At 42.5% G+C, this 7,202-nt stretch overlaps 1 protein-coding gene across 1 annotated transcript in view; it reads right to left on the reverse strand.

The window, feature by feature from the left end:
- The window catches only part of ABCA1 (ATP binding cassette subfamily A member 1), a 117,858-nt gene extending 111,284 nt beyond the window's left edge, over positions 1-6,574 (reverse strand). The window contains exon 1 of the mRNA XM_087957500.1: positions 6,267-6,574. The gene's annotated coding sequence lies outside the window, so the exon portion shown is untranslated. The remainder of the gene's footprint in view (positions 1-6,266) is intronic.
- Positions 6,575-7,202: the final 628 nt, after the last annotated feature.

Consider the following 7,202-nt stretch of genomic DNA (forward strand, 5'->3'; position numbering starts at 1 on the left):
GATATTGTACTATTGTTATTGTGCTACTTGCATTGTATAGGATTATGGAGATATCCTTGAAGAAAATACACAGCAGTTGTTGAAAAAACATGGATGCAGTCTAGGAAAAAAGAAAGGCATGGGAAAGAAACTCAAGATTGCTCCACCTTGACTCTCTTTTGTATAAAAGGGAGGGAAAGAGAAATTATTTGAGGCTTTCAGGATCGTGTTATTATAACCTATATTAACAAAGTACAGTTCTAGTATTTCTTGTGATGTCAGTGGTTTGCCTTGAAGGGCTGACAAACAAAAAACTTGAAATTGTCAAAATGGAAATGAAACATATCAATTTGGCTGTTTTAGGAACATATAAATTGAAATGATCCTGTTTAAATCAGATGATTAGTATATAATCCATCCATCCATCCATAAATTACATTCAGGTAGGAATCTGTATAAAAGATTGCTTAACAAGAACATTGTTACACATATGCTTGGCTATAAATCTAACACATGACAGGATCTTATCTGTTAAAATCAGTGGACATCCTATGAATCAGGATCAGTGTTAAGTGAGGGATTGCACCCAGGTTAGATGCAATGGTGGAAAACAAGTGGAATTATATGGCAAATTTTAAGAAGGTGCAAAACGCAGCATCAAGAAAGAAAATGTTTGGAATGCAAAAGTTGAAGAAAAGGCTGAACCAGGTTTTATACAACAATTTGAATCAAGAGAATATAACTAATGTAGGGATTAAGTTTGCAAAGAGTATTTTGTTCGTCAGCCCTTGATTCAAGGAACACAAATGCAATCTTCCTATGTCACTGGGATCATATGAACTGCATAACAGGAAACAAAATATGAAAAAAATACAATCCAGAATGTTATCCAGAATGCTTCCTAGTGTAGGTTTGGAGGCTAGAGCATGATTTTTTTAAATATCAAACAAAACATGAAGAAAGCAAGGACATCTGACCTCAAGGGCATACAGTCAAAATATACATTTGATGTAAGAAACAGATTCAATCTACTTAACTTACACAAAAGAGAAGCCAAGGAGCTACAAGAAGGGTTAAGAGATGTTGTGAAAACCAAAGGAGAAAAAAAAATTCAAAGAGAAAAGATCCAAAGAGTTTGTTGTGAAAGCCATCAAGATACCCCTAGGAAAATACAGATAAAGAATGAAAGCCTTGGAGGACAGAAGGATATGGAATGACTGAGTGCTAACTTTCAACATTAAGCAAGAAATATCAAGGAATGATATTTCAACCAAAAAGGAGGGATATTTCAATACGGAAGGGGAAACAACAAAAACAAAAGAATGAGAGACTCTTTTAAGATCAGAAAAATAACTAGAAAATTCACAGTTAAGGAACTATATGCAGTTTCTTCAAGACAGGCTTGACTCCGAAAGCTTGTCCAGACTAGTCCCTGCAGTTTTCCTGGCAGGATTTTGTGGTTTGCCATTGCCATTTTCTTAGGACTGAAAGAGAATGGCTGACCCAAAGTCACCCAGCTTGATTTATACCTAAGTTAGGACTAGAACTCAGGGATGACATGATAGCAATCTTCCAATATCTTGGGAGTTGCCACAAAGAAGTCTGAGTCATGCACCCAAAGCACCCGAGCGCAGGACAAGAAGCAATGGGTGGAAACTAATCAAGGAGAGAAGCAACTTAGAACTAAGGAGAAATTTCCTGACAGAACAATTAACCAGAGTGAACAGCTTGGCACCAGAATTTGTAAATGCTCCAACACTGGAAGTTTTTAAGAAGAGATTGAATAACCATTTGTCTGAAATGATATAGGGTTTCCTGCCTAAGCAGCGGGTTGGATATAAGACCTCCAAGGTCCCTTCCAACTCTGTTGTTCTGTTCTGTTCTCTTCTCTTCTCTTCTATTCTTCCCTGTCCTACTCCAGAATCATAACTATCAAACCAAACTTAAAGTTGGATTATTCAGATTTAATTATGGAAGAAATATAATCGAGAAAAATGAACTTAAGGGAAAATGAATAGACTGTACACAAATCATTTCCAAAAACACGAGAGCAACATTTCTGGAGAAAGAATATATTCAGGAATAGATTGTAATACAAACAATAAGCAACAGACAGCTTTTGTAAGAAAGCACTGCTGCAGCTGAAATTGCGAATGGATTGTTTAAAGTTTCAGAAGAGGCAGTTAATTGTTAACAAATTTCTGGAAAGATGGCATGGCCTAGACCAGGGGTCGCCAACCTTTTGGACCTCAGGGACCACCAAACTCATAATTTTAAATCCCAGGGACCACTAACCAGTTCTGTGGGCATGGCCCAATTTGTGGGTGTGGCTTGGTGGTCATGTGACTGGCTGGGCATGGCTTGTATGTAAATATTATAAATATTTATATAAATATTGAATTTTTTATTAAAAAAGAGCAACTTTTACCAAAATCAGGCAAAGCAGGCAGGCAGACTGAGTTGCTCACAGAATCATTCAGTGATCTATCTATCTGCAATCGGCTACCTGAGTTTGTCACATAAAATTTGCTTGCCGTGATATCTGCACTGAATAGAACCTTCAGTCCTAAGGGAGTTTCGGCTGTGCTTAAAAGCAGATCCGAAGATTATGCAACTATTTCCTGCTTTCTAGCTAATCTAAATATCCCAGCACAACAGAACAGCTGATGGTCGGAAAAAGGAAAAATAGCAATTTTAGCAGGCAAGTTTGCCAGGTAAGGAATGAGTGGATGGGGAGGGTTCCCACAGGCCATGTGGGCGGCGCAGCCTTGTGTTTCTGCACAACCTGGATTAATTGCTTTCGGGGGTGCTCTGGGGGTGACATTTGTCTGCGGCCCACCAAAATTTTCTCGTGGCCCACCAGTGGGCTGCGGCCCACCGGTTGGCGACCGCTGGCCTAGACAATGGAAATATATATACACACACACACACACACACACACACACACACACACACACACTTTTACAGAAGAAAGCAGAGTGCAAATGATCAAACAATGGAACTAAGTTGTCATGCAAGGAACATTTTCCTTAAGATCTTAGATAAAATGGATAGAAAACCACCAGATGAACAATGTTTACAAAAAAGGAAGAACATATCAGATTCATAAGATAATGGATATAGCAAGATATGACAAGAGGGGTTTAATTTATTGACCACAGCTATGCTTTTGACAGAGTATATCATGCCATATATCTGTACATTCAGTCCCACATATTCATATATGATGAATGTCAGGACTCCGACATGCATCTATTAAGGTTAATAGAAAAGCCACAACTATTTCAAGAAACCTTCATAATGAGCAAGAAGGAGTAATAAAAAGTGAGTTTGGAAAAATGGAGCAGTTCAAAATAGGTAAAGGAGTGAGATAAGGACAGATAACAACTCCATCTGTCACATTTATACCATGACTATATTAGAAGCATTGACATCTAGAACCAAAATTGATCACTAGAGACAGAAACACTAACAACTTGAGATAGGTAAGTATTTTCTGTGCCAAAAGTAAAGAAGTCTTAGAAGAGCGCATTTGGAAAGTAGAAAGTGGAAAACCAGGGTTCACCACCTTAAATAAGAAAAAGAAAACGTTTTGATCGGTAGAAGATGGGAAATGATTTTTGCATTCTTGGGATGAAGGATAGACATGCAATGCACTGTAGAGTTTAATTCTATGGAGGAAGGTAATTGCAAACTTAGACAAGATCAGAAAGGACACTCTAATAACTGCAGAGACCAAAATAGTTAACATAGTGGTAATAGTATTGACAGCTGAGAAAGAGCTAGTGAAAGAAGATTAATGGATTTGGAGATGGTTATTAAGAGTTCTATCGGCTACAAGCACTCAGTCCTGGATCAAATAAATACCATTCTTTGAAGTGACTATCAACATGGAGAAACCTGCATTCTTTTGGCATATGGTGGAAGCTTGATGATAAAAAGCAACCAGACTTGGCAAGGTTGTGAAAAGTGGGAAAAGGGAATATTTCAAGTAAGGAAGGTGAATGGTGTCAAAAGACACAGCATTTTCCTTGAGAGCTGAAAATATTACTAGAACCAGGCTGAGTTAGTTTTTGTCCATGCCATCACTAGAAGCAGAGTCCAACTCAGGGACCTCAAAGTAATATTCTTAACAGGAGGCATCAAAGTGATATTTTAATCCCAAATAAAAAGAGATCTCTGTTAACCCCACCCATTAAAGTTACATGGCACCAAGCTCTGATAATTTACAGTTCAAGCGTGCAAAATATCCTCAAGCAATGGATCAAAAGAAAACAAATCAAAAGTAATCAAACACATTAATTGCAAGACCTTAATGCTTTCTGCAAAGCGATTCTCTTTGGTCTTGCTTAGCACTGACTCAGAATGGGAAGGAAACACCGAGATTCACAGTACAGCCTGGAGCTGAACAACAAAGCTAATGACAATAATAGCAATAAGATAAATAGCCTATTATTACCCCCATCACCCCATTATAATGCTTCTCTCAGTACATAAGTTTTTCATGAAATTATTTCTTACAAAGTTAGCTTTCCCCCTCAGATTAAGGGGTGCAATTCCCAAGCTGACGGCTTTTATTAAGCTGTCACACATATTGCAAGGTTACTCTCGGTCATTCCTTGCTGACTTGGAGCTGCTCTATGAGTTTCTCTCCTTTTTGCCTGGCCTCAGTAGCTCCAACTGGAGGCATCTTCCTAGACAAGCAGCCCCAACAATGAGATCACAAGTCCCTCTTTGAGAAGGTTTGGACTCTCTCCCAAGCTTCATTCCAGGTTGGGTTTGCAAAGATGCTATCAGATTCCTTCTCCGACCTGGGCAGGGATCTTTACACATGGAGAAGGTACAATGCCCAGAATGGCTAAGATGGGTCTGGCTGGGAATGAAGAGCTTTGTAGTCCAGCAATGGAGGGGAGGAATTGGGAGTCTTACTACCAGGGTGTTGTAGGAAATAATCCTTACGATCCTTGCAATTCTTCAGTAAGACATACATGATTAAACTGGAAGGAAATATCCGTACACTGTTTGACGAGAGGGGGTGGGGGAGAAGAAAAAGAAAAAAGCAAAAGAAAAGAGAGAGAAAAGAGACAGAGACAGAAGGGGAAAGAGAAGAAAGAAAAAGAGAGAGAGAGAAGAAAAAGAGAAAAAGAAAGGGAGAGAGATAGAGACAGAGAAAGATAAGGAAGAAAAAAGGAAGTGAGAGAGAAGAGAGACAGAGACAGAGAGAAAGAAAGAGAGAGAGAAAAGAGAGATAGAGGAAAGAAAGAAAGAAAGAAAAAAGAAAGAAAGAAAGAAAGAAAGAAAGAAAGAAAGAAAGAAAGAAAGAAAGAAAGAAAGAAAGAAAGAAAGAAAACAAACAAACCTTGGCGCCAGGCGCTGCTTTTGTCTGCTTAAAAACAACCAGATCTGCCCCGCCAACGCGCCAGTCCAGCTCCTCTTCGCCTTTCCTGCCTTCCTTTTCTCCCTTTGCCAAGCAGCTCCGGAGGGCGGCTTCTTCGGAGCTCCTCTAATCTTTCAGAGAGCGGCCGGGACCCTTTCCATTAAGCCAGCCACAGAAAGCCACCGAAAAGCGGGGCTGTCAGGTGTAGTGCCTGCCAGGGAACACCAGCCCTGTTCCAGGGAGGGCGAGAGTTTCAAAAGGACAGAAAAAACGCACTCTGAACACTCTCAGAAAGCCTGCTTCGCTCGTCTTCCTTCTTTCTCCCCCCCCAAAAAAAAACAACAACAACAACAACCCATCTCCTCCCACTTAGGACTCTATGGCTGTAACTTCGTTGCTTGTATCCGTACGATTTATATCGACTGTTTCCTAGCATGATTTGATTGCTTTATTGTGCCCTATGACTATCATTAAGTGTTATGGTTCTTGACTCTTGATGAATGTATTTTTTCTTTTATGTACACTGAGAGCATTTGCACCAAGACAAATTCCTTGTGTGTCCAATCACACTTGGCCAATAAAGTATTCTATTCTATTCTATTCTATTCTATTCTATTCTATCTATCTACCTATCTATCTATCTATCTATCTATCAGAAAGAAAGAAAGCTCCCGGGAAGCCAGGGAGCAAAGTGGGAACCTCTCAGCCGGTCGAGAGCCGAGATCGGTGCAGAATTGCGCGTGGGTTGTTGGAGCCAGAAACAGGACGTGTGCCTCCCCCACCCCCACCCCAAATCTTTCAGATGGAGGACCAGCCGATCCCTGGGGCTTCGCTGTAATGGAGGCAGCCCCTTCCAAGGGTGCCCCCGCCCTCTTTCGCGATCTCCCCTCTCCCCAAATTCCCCCTTTACCTGCTCGCCGGTTTTGATCGAGGCTCTTTTGTTTTTTTGTTTTAGATCCACCGGACGGCCGACAGCTTTCCGGCGCTAAATTGGTGGGTGGGTGGATGGGTGGGGAAAGGGGAATGTGATGGTGGTGGGTAGCTGGGCACCAGCCACCTCAACTCTCTTTGCGCGCTCCCCCAACAGTGACTCCAGAAAAGACGGCGACGGCGAGCCCGACGCGCCTTTATATATATAGAACCCCCGCCTGCGCTGTACAGCGAGGTTATTATCGGTCAACTCCGCTTCCCTTTGCCGCTCCAGCTGCTGCCGCTACTGCTCCTGCCGCTGGTCTGTTTATGTATTTCAATCAGTCACCGTGAGCACGTGGAGAGGGAGCCCGCCTCTTAAATGGGCGATGTCACTGAACTCACTGGGCATCCTGGCTCCTCCATGGGGGGGAAGCTCTTCGGTGCCCCCCCTCCTCAGCGGGTTCCCACCCACCCCCCCGGCCCCCCCAGCCCACTTTCCGTCTCTGAACGCAGAGCCGAGCAGCTGCCCAGCGCCTCTGCAAAATGCACCGGCCTTCTGATCGCTTGGATTACAAGTCCCATCACGTATCTTTTCCCCCGGACCCTGCTTGCTGGCAGAGGCCCGGGGTGGCGGGGGGAGGCGAAAGGAGGACCGGCTGTGCAACGAACAGCAATGCCGCTGCTTGCCTTTTGCCGCGGTGCGCGGTCACCACTGCTCCTTTTTCTAAAGGCAGAGGGTTTGTTTGTTTTTTACCTTCTGCTTTTGTTTTTCTCATCTGAGGGATCCGTTCACACACAGTGGCGGATTAAGGTTCACTGGTGTCCGAAGCACTGACAAATCTTGGTGCCCCCCCCCTACCTTTGTACATACTGTACAAACGAAGCCATATTCTCCATTTTGTGGCGCCCCTTTTGGGCCTGGTGCCCTCAGCAC

The sequence above is a fragment of the Notechis scutatus genome, chromosome 2 (assembly GCF_049901735.1).
Source record: "Notechis scutatus isolate UNSWTSFEM ecotype Mainland chromosome 2, rNotScu1.2, whole genome shotgun sequence".
Classification (NCBI taxonomy): domain Eukaryota; kingdom Metazoa; phylum Chordata; class Lepidosauria; order Squamata; family Elapidae; genus Notechis; species Notechis scutatus.